The 14,275-nt window shown below is 43.4% G+C and overlaps 1 long non-coding RNA gene across 1 annotated transcript; it reads left to right on the forward strand.

The window, feature by feature from the left end:
• Positions 1-4,756: 4,756 nt before the first annotated feature.
• LOC124264233 lies at positions 4,757-14,182 on the forward strand. Its single transcript, XR_006895081.1, has 3 exons — positions 4,757-4,774; positions 5,631-5,687; positions 14,129-14,182. It is a non-coding gene; the product is annotated as an uncharacterized LOC124264233 (long non-coding RNA).
• The last annotated feature ends 93 nt before the right edge of the window (positions 14,183-14,275 follow it).

The raw sequence follows: 14,275 nt of genomic DNA on the forward strand, positions 1-14,275 counted from the left end.
ATATGTACGGAAGCAGTATATCTCCTACCCAGTGGCATGTAGAAATGTGTAGAAATATGTACGGAAGCAGTATATCTCCTACCCAGTGGCATGTAGAAATGTGTAGAAATATGTACGGAAGCAGTATATCTGTTACCCTGTGGCATGTAGAAATGTGTGTAGAAATATACCCAGTGGCATGTAGAAACGGAAGCAGTATATCTGTTACCCAGTGGCATGTAGAAATGTGTAGAAATATTTACGGAAGCAGTATATCTCCTACCCAGTGGCATGTAGAAATGTGTGGAAATATGTACGGAAGCAGTATATCTCCTACCCAGTGGCATGTAGAAATGTGTAGAAATATTTACGGAAGCAGTATATCTCCTACCCAGTGGCATGTAGAAATGTGTAGAAGCAGTATATCTGTATGGGAAGAAATGTGTATATCTCCTACCCAGTGGCATGTAGAAAATGTGAAGCAGTATATCTGTTACCCAGTGGCATGTAGAAATGTGTAGAAATATGTACGCAAGCAGTATATCTGTTACCCAGTGGAAGTAGTATATCTCCTACCCAGTGGCATGTAGAAAATGTGTAGAAATATGTATGTACGGAAACACGGAAGCAGTGGTATATCTGAAATATTACCCAGTGGCATGTAGAAATGTGTGGAAAATATGTTACCCTGTGGCATGTAGAAATGTACGGAAGCAGTATATCTCCTACCCAGTGGCATGTAGAAATGTGTGGAAATATGTACGGAAGCAGTATATCTGTTACTCAGACAGTTGTAGAGATGTGTCGAGATATGTGCTGAAGCTGTTTCTCTTTTACACAGAGGGCAGTAAAAGTTTGGACAAAAGTGGTTTGCCTTGTGTTAGAAGATTCCCAGCTTGAGGAAAGTGAGAAACATAGCAAAGTACAAGGTGAGATTTCCCAGTCACATCCTACATGAACCATCAGATGATTTACAAGCTCCTGTGATAATGTTGGACTGTAACTTAAACCAACCAACGTTCACCAACTCCACTCATTGGTATTTTTAGATGACCTTGATGAGAAGGTGCGGGGCCTGGTTGTACAAAGGTCAGCAGAGTGGGTGAAGTCCACAGCCACAAAGATGCTGGTCCTGGTGCGACAGATGTCCTCCCTGACCTCCCACCCCAACTGGAGGGTCCGGAACACTCTGGTGGACTGGGCAGACCAACTCCTCCACAGCTGCACCAAGTAAGATGTTTGCTGATAAACATACACCCTTCGTATACAGTGTTTTATAACATGGTAACCATGCACCTTCATTAAACATGTGTAATAAACATACACCCTTCGTATACGGTGTTTTATAACATTGTAACCATGCACGTTCATTAAACATGTGTAATAAACATACACCCTTCGTATACGGTGTTTTATAACATTGTAACCATGCACGTTCATTAAACATGTGTAATAAACATACACCCTTCGTATACGGTGTTTTATAACATGGTAACCATGCACGTTCATTAAACATGTGTAATAAACATACACCCTTCGATATCGGTGTGTTTTATAACATTGTAACCATGCACCTTCATTAAACATGTGTAATAAACATACACCCTTCGTATAGGGTGTTTTATAACATTGTAACCATGCACCTTCATTAAACATGTGTAATAAACATACACCCTTCGTATACGGTGTTTTATAACATTGTAACCATGCACCTTCATTAAACATGTGTAATAAACATACACCCTTCTTATACGGTGTTTTATAACATTGTAACCATGCACCTTCATTAAACATGTGTAATAAACATACACCCTTCGTATAGGGTGTTTTATAACATTGTAACCATGCACCTTCATTAAACAGTGTTTAATAACTGTGAATAACCATGTACCTTTATTCATCATTCAGTACCTGTGAGCAGGACTATTTGAGAACACAGGTGTCACTGTGGCAGATTGCAGTGTGACACCTGTGTGAATGTGGCAGATTGCAGTGTGACACCTGTGTTACTGTGGCCGATTGCAGTGTGACACCTGTGTTACTGTGGCCGATTGCAGTGTGACACCTGTGTTACTGTGGCAGATTGCAGTGTGACACCTGTGTTACTGTGGCAGATTGCAGTGTGACAACTGTGTTACTGTGGCAGATTGAAGTATGACACCTGTGTTACTGTGGCAGATTGCAGTGTGACACCTGTGTTACTGTGGCAGATTGCAGTGTGACACCTGTGTTACTGTGGCCGATTGCAGTGTGACACCTGTGTTACTGTGGCAGATTGCAGTGTGACATATGTTACTGTGGCAGATTGAAGTGTGACACCTGTGTTACTGTGGCAGATTGCAGTGTGACACGTGTTACTGTGGCAGATTGCAGTGTGACACCTGTGTTACTGTGGCAGATTGTAGTGTGACACCTGTGTTACTGTTGAAGATTTCAGTGTGACACCTATGTTACTGTAGCGGATTGCAGTATGACACCTGTGTTGTTGCAGATTGCTCTTTGACACCTGTTTCAATGTGCACTGTGACACCTGTTTCTGACGCCGACTTCTGTCCATTGCTTGTGTTACAAATAGTGTGACACTTGTCTTGTTCCTAGTTTATGTGTAACACCAGTCTTTCTGTGGCAGATCGCTGTGTGAGTGTGGTCCGGTTTTCCTTGAGGTCTTGGTGGGGCTGGTTGGGGACGAGTACTCTGCTGTGGCTGCTAGAAGCAGGAAGGTCTTGGAATCCTACAAGACTCGACAGACCAGCACAGATAATGCTAGACCCCTCACTGAAGTTCTTGAGGAGAACCTGCATGTCCTGGTCCTGTCTTTACCACGACAGATCCGGGTAGCAGGTAGGTGCAGCATCTCTCAGTAGTGGATAGTGGTGTAACGATTCATCGATAGTATTGATGTTTGCATCGTCAACTATGCGATACGAGTGCATTGATGCAAAACACATTTAGGCAATATATCAGGATATTTATATCGCAAGGGTCCGTGATACATCGATGTATCGACACAAGAGACGATATATCCCGATACTACTTAAATACTACTTAAAGTTGTAAGGCGTATTGCATTAGGATTAGGAAGGGAGTCTCTTTGAAATACTTCTAAATTTAAAAAACAAACTGAACCAAGGAATTTGTTTGTGTCTGCCATCTTTGTTACATGGGCAAAGGAGTTGGTGTATCAGTGAAAGAATGTGAACATTTTTCAATCTCTGTGAACTGTAAAAGACTGAAATGACAGTTTTTGTACTTTATGTAATTGAAACATGTTTTAGTTGTTTGACAAATAACACCATCTATTAACAACTATGAACGATGTCTTAGCTTTGCTAAGAAAGAGAAGATAAAATTGAGAAAGCATTCTGAAGAGTTTTTTTCAGTGATTCTGGTATAAATTACATTGAATTGTCAGTGAAAGCATTGGTGCAGAAACACAACTTTCCAAGGGAAACCTAGATCAAGGTATACTGAATATGTTTGATTGTACTTTCTTAAGCATTAAATACTGAAACTTTATTACAACATGAACAGCCTTGTAAGTGTGTGTGAATGTAACACATTTTCTACTGTGTAACAAATAAAGAGTCATTTTATCTATCATATATGTCCTGTTTTTAAAACTGTAAAGTATCGGGATACGTATCGTATCGCCACCATTGTACCATGATGATAATTGTCTCGCAGGTTTCTTGCCAATACTTTCATGATATATCTTCTCGCCTCATTAAACTGGTATCAGGATATATCGTCTCGCCACTTAGGCACCGATACACAGCTCTAGTAGTGGACAGATCCGGGTAGCAGGTAGGTGCAGCATCTCTCAGCTGTGGACAGATTCGGGTAGCAGGTAGGTGCAGCATCTCTCAGTAGTGGACAGATCCGTGTTGCAGGTAGGTGCAGCATCTCTCAGTAGTGGACAGATCCGTATTGCAGGTAGGTGCAGCATCTCTCAGTAGTGGACAGATCCATGTAGCAGGTAGGTGCAGCATCTCTCAGTAGTGGACAGATCCATGTAGCAGGTAGGTGCAGCATCTCCCAGTAGTGGTCAGATCGGGTAGCAGGTAGGTGCAGCATCTCCCAGTAGTGGACAGATCCGTGTAGCAGGTAGGTGCAGCATCTCCCAGTAGTGGTCAGATCCATGTAGCAGGTAGGTGCAGCATCTCCCAGTAGTGGACAGATCCGTGTTGCAGGTAGGTACAGCATCTCTCAGTAGTGGACAGATCCGTGTAGCAGGTAGGTGCAGCATCTCCTAGTAGTGGACAGATCCGGGTAGCAGGTAGGTGCAGCATCTCCCAGTAGTGGACAGATCCGTGTAGCAGGTAGGTGCAGCATCTCTCAGTAGTGGACAGATCCGGGTAGCAGGTAGATGCAGCATCTCCCAGTAGTGGACAGATCCGTGTAGCAGGGTAGGTGCAGCATCTCCCAGTAGTGGACAGATCCGGGTAGCAGGTAGATGCAGCATCTCCCAGTAGTGGACAGATCCATGTAGCAGGTAGGTGCAGCATCTCCCAGTATTGGACAGATCCATGTAGCAGGTAGGTGCAGCATCTCCCAGTAGTGGACAGATCCATGTTGCAGGTAGGTGCAGCATCACTCCAGTAGTGGACAGATCCGTGTTGCAGGTAGGTGCAGCATCTCCCAGTAGTGGACAGATCCGGGTAGCAGGTAGGTGCAGCATCTCCCAGTAGTGACGGATCCATGTAGCAGGTAGGTGCAGCATCACCCAGTAGTGGACAGGATGCGTGTTGCAGGTAGGTGCAGCATCACTCCAGTAGTGGACAGATCCGGGTAGTAGGTAGATGCAGCATCTCCCCAGTAGTGGACAGATCCGTGTAGCAGGTAGGTGCAGCATCTCCCAGTAGTGGACAGATCCATGTAGCAGGTAGGTGCAGCATCTCCCAGTAGTGGACAGATCCATGTTGCAGGTAGGTGCAGCATCACTCAGTAGTGGACAGATCCGTGTTGCAGGTAGGTGCAGCATCTCCCAGTAGTGGACAGATCTGGGTAGCAGGTAGGTGCAGCATCTCCCAGTAGTGGACAGATCCATGTAGCAGGTAGGTGCAGCATCACTCAGTAGTGGACAGATCGTGTTGCAGGTAGGTGCAGCATCACCAGTAGTGGACAGATCCGGGTAGTAGGTAGATGCAGCATCTCCCAGTAGTGGACAGATCCGTGATAGCAGGTAGGTGCAGCATCTCCCAGTAGTGGACAGATCCGGGTAGCAGGTAGGTGCAGCATCTCCCAGTAGTGGACAGATCCATGTTGCAGGTAGGTGCAGCATCTCTCAGTAGTGGACAGATCCGTGTTGCAGGTAGGTGCAGCATCTCTCAGTAGTGGACAGATCCATGTAGCAGGTAGGTGCAGCATCTCCCAGTAGTGGACAGATCCGTGTAGCAGGTAGGTGCAGCATCTCTCAGTAGTGGACAGATCCATGTAGCAGGTAGGTGCAGCATCTCCTAGTAGTGGACAGATCCGGGTAGCAGGTAGGTACAGCATCACTCCAGTAGTGGCAGGCCATTGTGTCCTTGAAGGCAGCATATAGGCACCACTTGCAGAACCTGCATGCCAGTCTACAGCCAGACAGATCCATGTAGCTGGTTCAATTATCGATGTCACACATATGAACATTTTGCATTTTATTATGTTCACAGATGAAGACCAAAAGCTGTGTGCAGTCAATTTACTGGCAGGGTACCTTGATCTTCTGGGTAAGTTAGAAGTAATGGAGATGAGTCTGTAGCACCAGACAACCACAGCACTCCTGCAGCAGACATAAGTGTCACCAGACCATTGATGTTCCAGGCAAATGTGACACCAGACCATTCCTGTTCCAGACAAAAGTGATATCAAACCGTTGGTGTAAAGGGAATACAGTTAAGCCTACCACCATGTATAGTGTAATAAAGCACAATTTAAGCCCTGAACTATTATAGCGTTAAAGCACTCGGACGCAAGCTGCTGCGTGCTTTAACTATAATAGTTCAGGGCGAAAAGTGTGCTTTATTACACTATACATGGTGGTAGAGCTTAACTGTATTCCTTTTACACCAACGGTTTGATGTCACTTTTGTCTGGAACAGGAATGGTCTGGTGTCACATAGATGAACTATTATACGCTATAATAGTTCAGGGCGTCACTGAACTATTATAGTTAAAGTAACGAAAGCACGCTTAAGCGTCGAAAGTGCTTTAACGCTATAATAGTTCAGGGCTAAAGTGTGCTTTATTACACTATACATGGTGGTAGAGCGAACTGTAGTTCTTTTCTAAGATGCCAAATTTAATACTTTCTAAGGATAATTCACGATTAATTTAGGCAGAAAACAAACGGCGGTGTCGGGTGACCTAAATTAAGAATCCTCGCACAGGGCTAACTGGCTGTTCTATTGATGTGTCTGCCCCCTACGTTAAGGCCTAACGTTACCAGAAAAAACAAATGATAACAGTTTACGTTGGATTAAATATCTTCTCTGAATTATTTTAATTACATCTGTTGCGCAGTGGAATTGAAAACTAAACTAACTAAAATTAAAGTACCGAAATATGCTATTTGGGGAACTAAACGTGACTCTCTTGATTAAACTGATGAAATAATTCAAACAATACAAATGGGGAACTAAGCGTGAATCTCTTATAACAAATGCTAATGAGGCAAGAAACTAAATGTGATACCTTAAATTCTATTATCTACACTATCTGGCTCTATTGCAGCGTAAGTCTACTATATACAGTATCTAGCTCTATAGCAGCTAGCTATCTGGAACTTCTATTTCGATGCACTAATACATTCTTTATATCAGTCTATCTAAATCCTACTTTGACGAGCTGTCACCCAACTCAAGAAACGACCGAACTAAAGGGAAACCTGAACTCAACTGACGTCTAAACTCAATTACGCCTTAACCCAAGCCTAACCTGTACACAACTGGCCGATTCGACCGTTTCCCCGTGGTCGAGAGCACGTGGTCTGACTGCGTGAAAAGTCATGCTTCTCGGTAGGCCACTTAAGCATGGTGCGTTTTCGCGATCTGTTCCCACTGTTTTGTCTTCAGACCATACCCCTCTCCATGATTGACCTCTGTCAATCATTGACCAAAACCTATCTGAAAGCTAATCATAACTTTTTGTTTCACTCGATGTCCATTCAAGTGGGCATACTGTGTTTGCTGGTCTTTTCAGTACTGTCTGTTTAGTCCTAATATCAACCACCACGAACGTGGCCATCTTTTCCTGGATAGATCTTCACAATTCTGCCAAGCTGCCAGTTTCCACGAGGCATATTGGGAGATATTACTAAAACAACATCTCCAACTTGAAGATCCCTATGAGGAGAGAACCACTTTCGTCTAGTGTTGAGACCTGGTAACCATTCCCTCATCCACCGACACCAAAAGTGACACACCAACTCTTGAACTCTTCTCCACCGTTTGCGTGGATTGAAATCTGTTGTGTCAACTGTGTCAGGTGCGAACACCCCGCCAACCTGTCCATGTAAGAAGTGATTTGGTGTGAGAGGTGTACTGTCATGTGGATGAGCCGACTGGTAAGTTAAGGGACGAGAGTTGATAAGAGCCTCTGCTCCAGTGAAAGCTGTCGTCAACTCTTCATCTGTGACATCACCACCGCTGAGGATAGCAAAGATGCCACGCTTTGCAGCCTTTATCATGGTTTCAAACACCCCTCCGAAAATGTGATGCATGAGGGGATTGAAGCACCATTTTATTCCCTTGTTTGCAAGTGAATGTCTAACTGCACTCTCATCAAGGGGAGGAACAGCTCCTTCAATTCTTTGACAGAACCAACAAAGTTGGTACCATTATCAGATACTACCAGCTCAGGCAGACCTCTTCTGTTTACCATTCGAAAAAGGCATTCAGAAAAGAATCTGTGTATCCAAGCCATAGGCCATTTCCAAATGTACGGCTCTGGTAGACAAGCATGTAAACAGACAAAGGTAACGCTTCTGTCGTTGTTTACTTCTACCTTGAACGGTCAAGAATGGCCCGCATAATCTACTCCAGTCTGTGTAAAGGCTCAAGTGAACCTCCCATTCTCATCTTTGGCAAAGGCCATAACAGGTTGAACTGGCTTTGCCTTATTCAAACAGCACCGTGCACATTTTCGAACTCCCATGCCCGAATCGGCTTCTCTGCCAGAGATTATCCAGTACTTGGCTGAAAGTGAAGCTAGTATTTGGTTTGTTCCAGCCGATATGCTTACCTTCATCATGATAATGCTTAATAATAAGCGTTGTCACCCAGCTGTTTTTGGCAAAATGATTGGAAATTTAGTATCATGCGGTAAGTATTCAGCATATTCCAAGCGTCCCTTCAACCTCATGAGCCCATTGTCATCCACCTGAGGATGGAGGTTTAAGATTTTCGACCCTGACGGTAATGGCTTTCTGGATGTCAATGAGGAATGTTCTTTTGCAAAGATTCTTTCTGCACATTCATGATGATTCGGTGTTCAGCGTCACTTATCTCATCTGGTGATAATTCACCTTCAAGTTTATCATCTTTCGATGCTAGACAATTGTGCAGAAACCTGTAAACCCATGCATTCACTTCGTGTGAGTCTTCTCCATGAGGAGAATCGAGAGGGTTCTAGTCAGCCATGAGTCACACGGCACTGAAAGAAAGCTTGCAGATCGGCGTACTTCTGTTCATCTCTTTCAGGTCATCCTCCTTTGATGACTTCAGCTTAGTTTCAGGCCATTCACTTTCATCTCTCAGTAAGTAAGAAGGCCCTGACAACCACAATGAATTTGTCATCAACTGATGAGCTGTGGCACCTCGACTAATCAAATCAGCGGGATTTGCCTCACTGGGAGTATGTCTCCACTGTGAAGGACTTGTAACCTCATGGATTTCACCCACCCTGTTGGCAACGAAGGTTTGAATATTCGGCTGTTATTTCTAATCCAGCATAGCACGCGTTCATGTTGTCCGACCAGAAGACAACCTGCCTAATGTCAACATCAAGTGCTTCTGTGATATTCAGTGCCAATCGCAGACCTAGGATAGCTGCCATAAGTTCTAATCTGGGTATGCTGACAGCTTTCAGTGGCGCAACTCTGCTTTTAGATGCTACTATCATGCTCAATTTGTCTCCGTTCGGGTAAGCAGTTACTGCATACACAACTGCTCCATATGCTATTTGCGAGGCATCAACAAAGGTGTGCAAAGTCAGAGATGTCATATCTTTATGACTGCATAGACACCTGGGAACTTTCACTGCTTCTAGACCACTCAAGTCTCCCAGCCATTGCTCTATTCTGTGTCTCAAGACCTCATCTACCTCATCATCCCACTCAAGTCCCGCCATCCACATCTCTTGCAGAATCACCTTAGCAGTAACAATGAATGGTGATATTAAACCCAAGGGATCAAAAAGCCTGGCAACATATCTCAGGAAAACTCTTTTTGAGATCTTCTCAACAGTAATGGGAAAGTTTACCCTGAATGTGAAACAATCACTTGTGGCTATCCACAGTAGGCCAAGAGTTTTGACTGAAGGCAAATGTCCTCTGTTGAGATCAACCTCATTCACCCTATCCTTCTCAGGTATGCCATCTAAAACCTCAAGACAATTTGACATCCACTTTCTGGCATGCATTCCTGCCCTAGACCATAGTTCCTTTAACTGTTCATAGAGTTCTATACCCTTTTCCACATCTTCAACAGAAGTCATGCTATCGTCCATATATGTCGATTTGATGACTGTTTCTGCAGCCAGTGGATATTCTCTCATGTGAACTCGAGCATGTTCCTGTGTCACAAATTGGGCCAAGAATGGAGAGGATGTAACTCCAAATACAACCCTGCTAAACTCGTACACATCAGGGGTTCTAGTCATATCCATTGACCTCCACATGAATCTATGATAAGGTCGATCATCTGGTGACATACTGATCTGAAGAAACATTTCAGCTATGTCACAGATAAGTGCCACCGGATGCTTTCTGAAGTGAAGCAAAACATCAAACAACTCGCTTTGCAGCTTAGGTCCTGCATGTATTGCATCATTTAGAGAGAGGTCCTCGTGTTTAGCTGAGGCATCGAACACAATACGAACCTTGGTGGTACTCTTGTCAGGACGTTAAAATGGGAAAGTGAGGAAGGTACCATTTTGTTTCACTAAGTGGTTCATCTTGTGGAACTTCTTGAATGTATCCCTTTGACAGGTACTCAGAAATAATGTCATCATAAGCCTTTGCTATTTCTGGATGTTTAGACAACTTCTTTTCAGTACTGTAAAGACGTTTAACAGCCATATGGTAGTTGTCAGTCAGCAAATGAACATTTTCATTCCAAGGAATACCTATTTCATATCTGCCATCTTTGTGTGTGAGTGTTTCATGTGCTGCTTGTAAAACCACTTCATCATCAGGCTTTATTTGAGATGATGTTGGGTTTCCGTGATCTAATTCCCAAAACTTGTGCATTAACTGCTCAATATCTGTGTTGTCTATGAAGAATGAGCTAGCAAAGTTACTTTGTTCAAACCTACCTTGATCAGACAAGCTTGACCTATGCAAGTCCACCCAAGTGGTGTAAGTCTTGCAACTGGATCCCCAGGATGTCCAGTTACTTCTTTATATGACTGGTGCAATTCTAATTGATCAACACCAATGAGCAAATCGACCATGCAAGGCTTTGCTACTTTGGGAATGGAATATTTTGCAAATGTGCCCATTTGCTTCCATGCTTTTGCCAGTCTATCACTTGCAAAGTACCAGTCACACTATTAGTTGTCATTGCAGACATCTGGATACCTAGATCACCACTGATACTTTCAAGCTTGAATTCTACTGGTTTTGTGTCAAACGATTCTCTGTGACCATTAAGGACATTTACAAAGATCCTTTGTGGTTCACCCTGCAACCCCAACTCAGCTGCAATGTCCGCATTGATGTAACGACTTCGCGGCTTGCATCATCCAGCAAAGCGTTTACTGTAATGCTCCTCGCACCATTCTTTTAATACCACTGGAACTGTGCGAAGAGCTATCAACGTATTGGACACTGGTGGCATTGTCGCATGAGATCTTTCAGGTTGAACACATGTTTTAGATTTTGCATGTTCTACTTCATGACCCATATTAACCACTGACTCAACAACCTGTGGTTCAGCTTTGTTTATCTCTTGGTAGCCCTGAGCAGAATTGTCTGTGCATTCATTCCGTCTAGATTTTGTATTATGTAATAATCTATTGTGACTCTTTTAAGCAACCTGATATACCACATAACCTATTTTGACGACAGCTGATACCAAGATGATTGCCCCTAAGACAGCGAAAACAAAGTGTCAGTCGTTTGGCTACATTCCATCTCTCAGACACGAAAGCATACTTTTTGAAAACTTTGCAGTTCCAAATCTCATGCTCTCCAGAACATACACCACAAACCGTAACATCACTTACAAATGTGCTAGACATTTTCTGTTTGGGGTTTGATCTCTTACCAGGTGTACTTAATCCTCGTGACTGCTTCTTCGCAACAAAAAATCTGAAATTCTGCTTCTAACATTATCCATTCTCTGAGAGTCTCCACTGACTCCTGTCTGTCCCTTTCAAACACCCACTTTTGATATTGTGCCACCATAGGTTCAGTCATCTTTTTAACAAAGTGACATAAAGGAGACCATTTCCTAACTCCTCTACCCTATCTGACTCTCTGATGTTTGCAACTGCAACATCCAAAATATCAGCGAATTTCTCTAGATCCTCAACATGACCCTCACGAATTGGCTTGAAATTACTAATTTCTTCATTTTGGATTGCAATCTGCCGCCGCTTCCCACCAAACTTCCTTTCAAGGCGTTCCAGAGCAACATCATAAGCTACTGAGCTATGACCTAAAGATTCAACTGATTTCAAAGCTTCCCCCGATAGATACTGGCGTAATTGCAACAACTTATACTCAGGTGTTGCTGGGGACTGATCAATGCAAGTCATAAAGGCAGCCTTCCAGCTTTGGTAGGTTTTCACGTCACCAGAAAATACAGGTATGGAAACACGCTTTAACTGTTTCCACATGTCATTCCCTATGGCCTGATTATCAGACTTACCTGGGCGTTCTGTTCTACTAGAATGCAATGCTAGTTTATCCACCTTACCTTGGTTGGGTCCTTCAGATATCAAACGTTCATTGTCAGCTGCCTCGATTGTTGCCTAAATGCAACCACCTAGATTGTCGCCGAGATACAACACTTTGTTGCTGAACAATTCGGGATTTTTCACCCTCGTTGCAAAGCCTATCTAACCCCCACTGGACAGAGCGTTTTCCTGATCTGTCAGATTCGATCTACCTTGTAAATATATCTTTACAGATTCAAGAACTGTGTTGTTTTCCTCTTCTAAACTATTAAGTTTCGTGATCCAACTTTTCAACATTCTCACGATCTTCCAGTTTAACATAAACCTTTGAAAGTTCCAGTATAACATCTGTTGCTTTCTACGAAAAGCTCGTTCAGTTGATCTACACCATCCCTTACCTGTTTCTGTGATGGTTGATCATCACTTTCTATCAAAGTCATGAGTTTATTCCTAGCTTTGGTACAACTCGATTTGGCTGTTGCCTTTTGTTGTTTTAACACAAAACACACGAACATCGTTAGGCTGTCGCCGACAGAGATCTAGGCTCGAAGTAGTTGACCTAAGCTGGCTATCTATTCCAGTTTCCGACATAGTTTGGTCTGAACTGTCTATCTATCTAAATATCAAATGAGTTCTATTTCTATCTATTGGTTCTATTGAAAATGTAACAGAAAACCACGCTCTGCTACCATTGTTGCGCAGTGGAATTGAAAACTAAACTAACTAAAATTAAAGTACCGAAATATGCTATTTGGGGAACTAAACGTGACTCTCTTGATTAAACTGATGAAATAATTCAAACAATACAAATGGGGAACTAAACGTGAATCTCTTATAACAAATGCTAATGAGGCAAGAAACTTAATGTGATACCTTAAATTCTATTATCTACACTATCTGGCTCTATTGCAGCGTAAGTCTACTATATACAGTATCTAGCTCTATAGCAGCTAGCTATCTGGAACTTCTATTTCGATGCCCTAATACATTCTTTATATCAGTCTATCTAAATCCTACTTTGACGAGCTGTCACCCAACTCAAGAAAGCGACCGAACTAAAGGGAAACCTGAACTCAACTGACGTCTAAACTCAATTACGTCTTAACCCAAGCCTAACCTGTACACAACTGGCCGATTCGACCGTTCCCCCGTGGTCGAGAGCACGTGGTCTGACTGCGCGCGTGAAAGTCATGCTTCTCGGTAGGCCACGCGAAGCATGGTGCGTTTACGCGATCTGTTCCCACTGTTTTGTCTTCAGACCAACATCTGTCATTAACGTAAACCATATGGGGCAATATGAACATAGCATTTCTACTACCAACGTAAGTTTAGATCAGTACATCAAGATGAAGCTGAGTAGTCAAGCGACATTCCACGATTGCATTGTGGGAATGTACGACATTGCGAACGTTACCTTATTGCTGAAAACTTGTGAGTTGAATTGACACATTTTAACCGCCGTGAAAACATAAGCGTAATGTTTCCACCAGTGATGTTAGCTGCGTGAAGCAACTGCAAACCAAGATCACGGGATGCAACGGAGTAGTTTACTGTAGGAGGCGTCGCAGGCGATGACAACTGACATGCATCGTGGCGCCACTTACATTGTGACATAATGTAAAATGGTTCGATTACAAGGGGCACACTAGAATGGTGCAGTGACGGGATACGCGCCACTCAATTGTTAGGTCATCAAAAACTATACCTTTATTGTCCGATAATGTTTTTTTTTTTCGATTGTTCTAACCGCTAGGCATCTTAGAATTCCAGACAAACATCACACCAGACCATTGTAGCAGCAGACCATCTCAGTTACAGACTATTTGGTATCAGATCCTGTGCACCAGACTCTTGTAACCTTTGTCCTTGTGGGACCACTGCTGTTCCAGTTTATAGTGGCACCAGTCCATAGTTTTCCACGAGTCTATTGTAACATCAGAGCATATTTACACCCATCTACTGTAACACCAGATCACCAGACCATTGTAGCACAGATTGGTAACACTTTAGTGCACAGTACATGCTTGAATGTGAATCGGTCATATTGCAGGTCCTAGCATCAGGGCGTTCTGCGGTCACAGCCTCATCTTCATCACCTTGCCCTGGCTCTGCTGCAGGTGGTGGAGCTTGACTGTAGCGGGGTCAGCATTGTCGAACAGCGCACAGCCATGCCAGGATATGGTAGGTAACAGCCATG

This window comes from Haliotis rubra, unplaced genomic scaffold (genome assembly GCF_003918875.1).
Source record: "Haliotis rubra isolate DU_JTF1 unplaced genomic scaffold, ASM391887v1 Scf915, whole genome shotgun sequence".
Lineage (NCBI taxonomy): Eukaryota > Metazoa > Mollusca > Gastropoda > Lepetellida > Haliotidae > Haliotis > Haliotis rubra.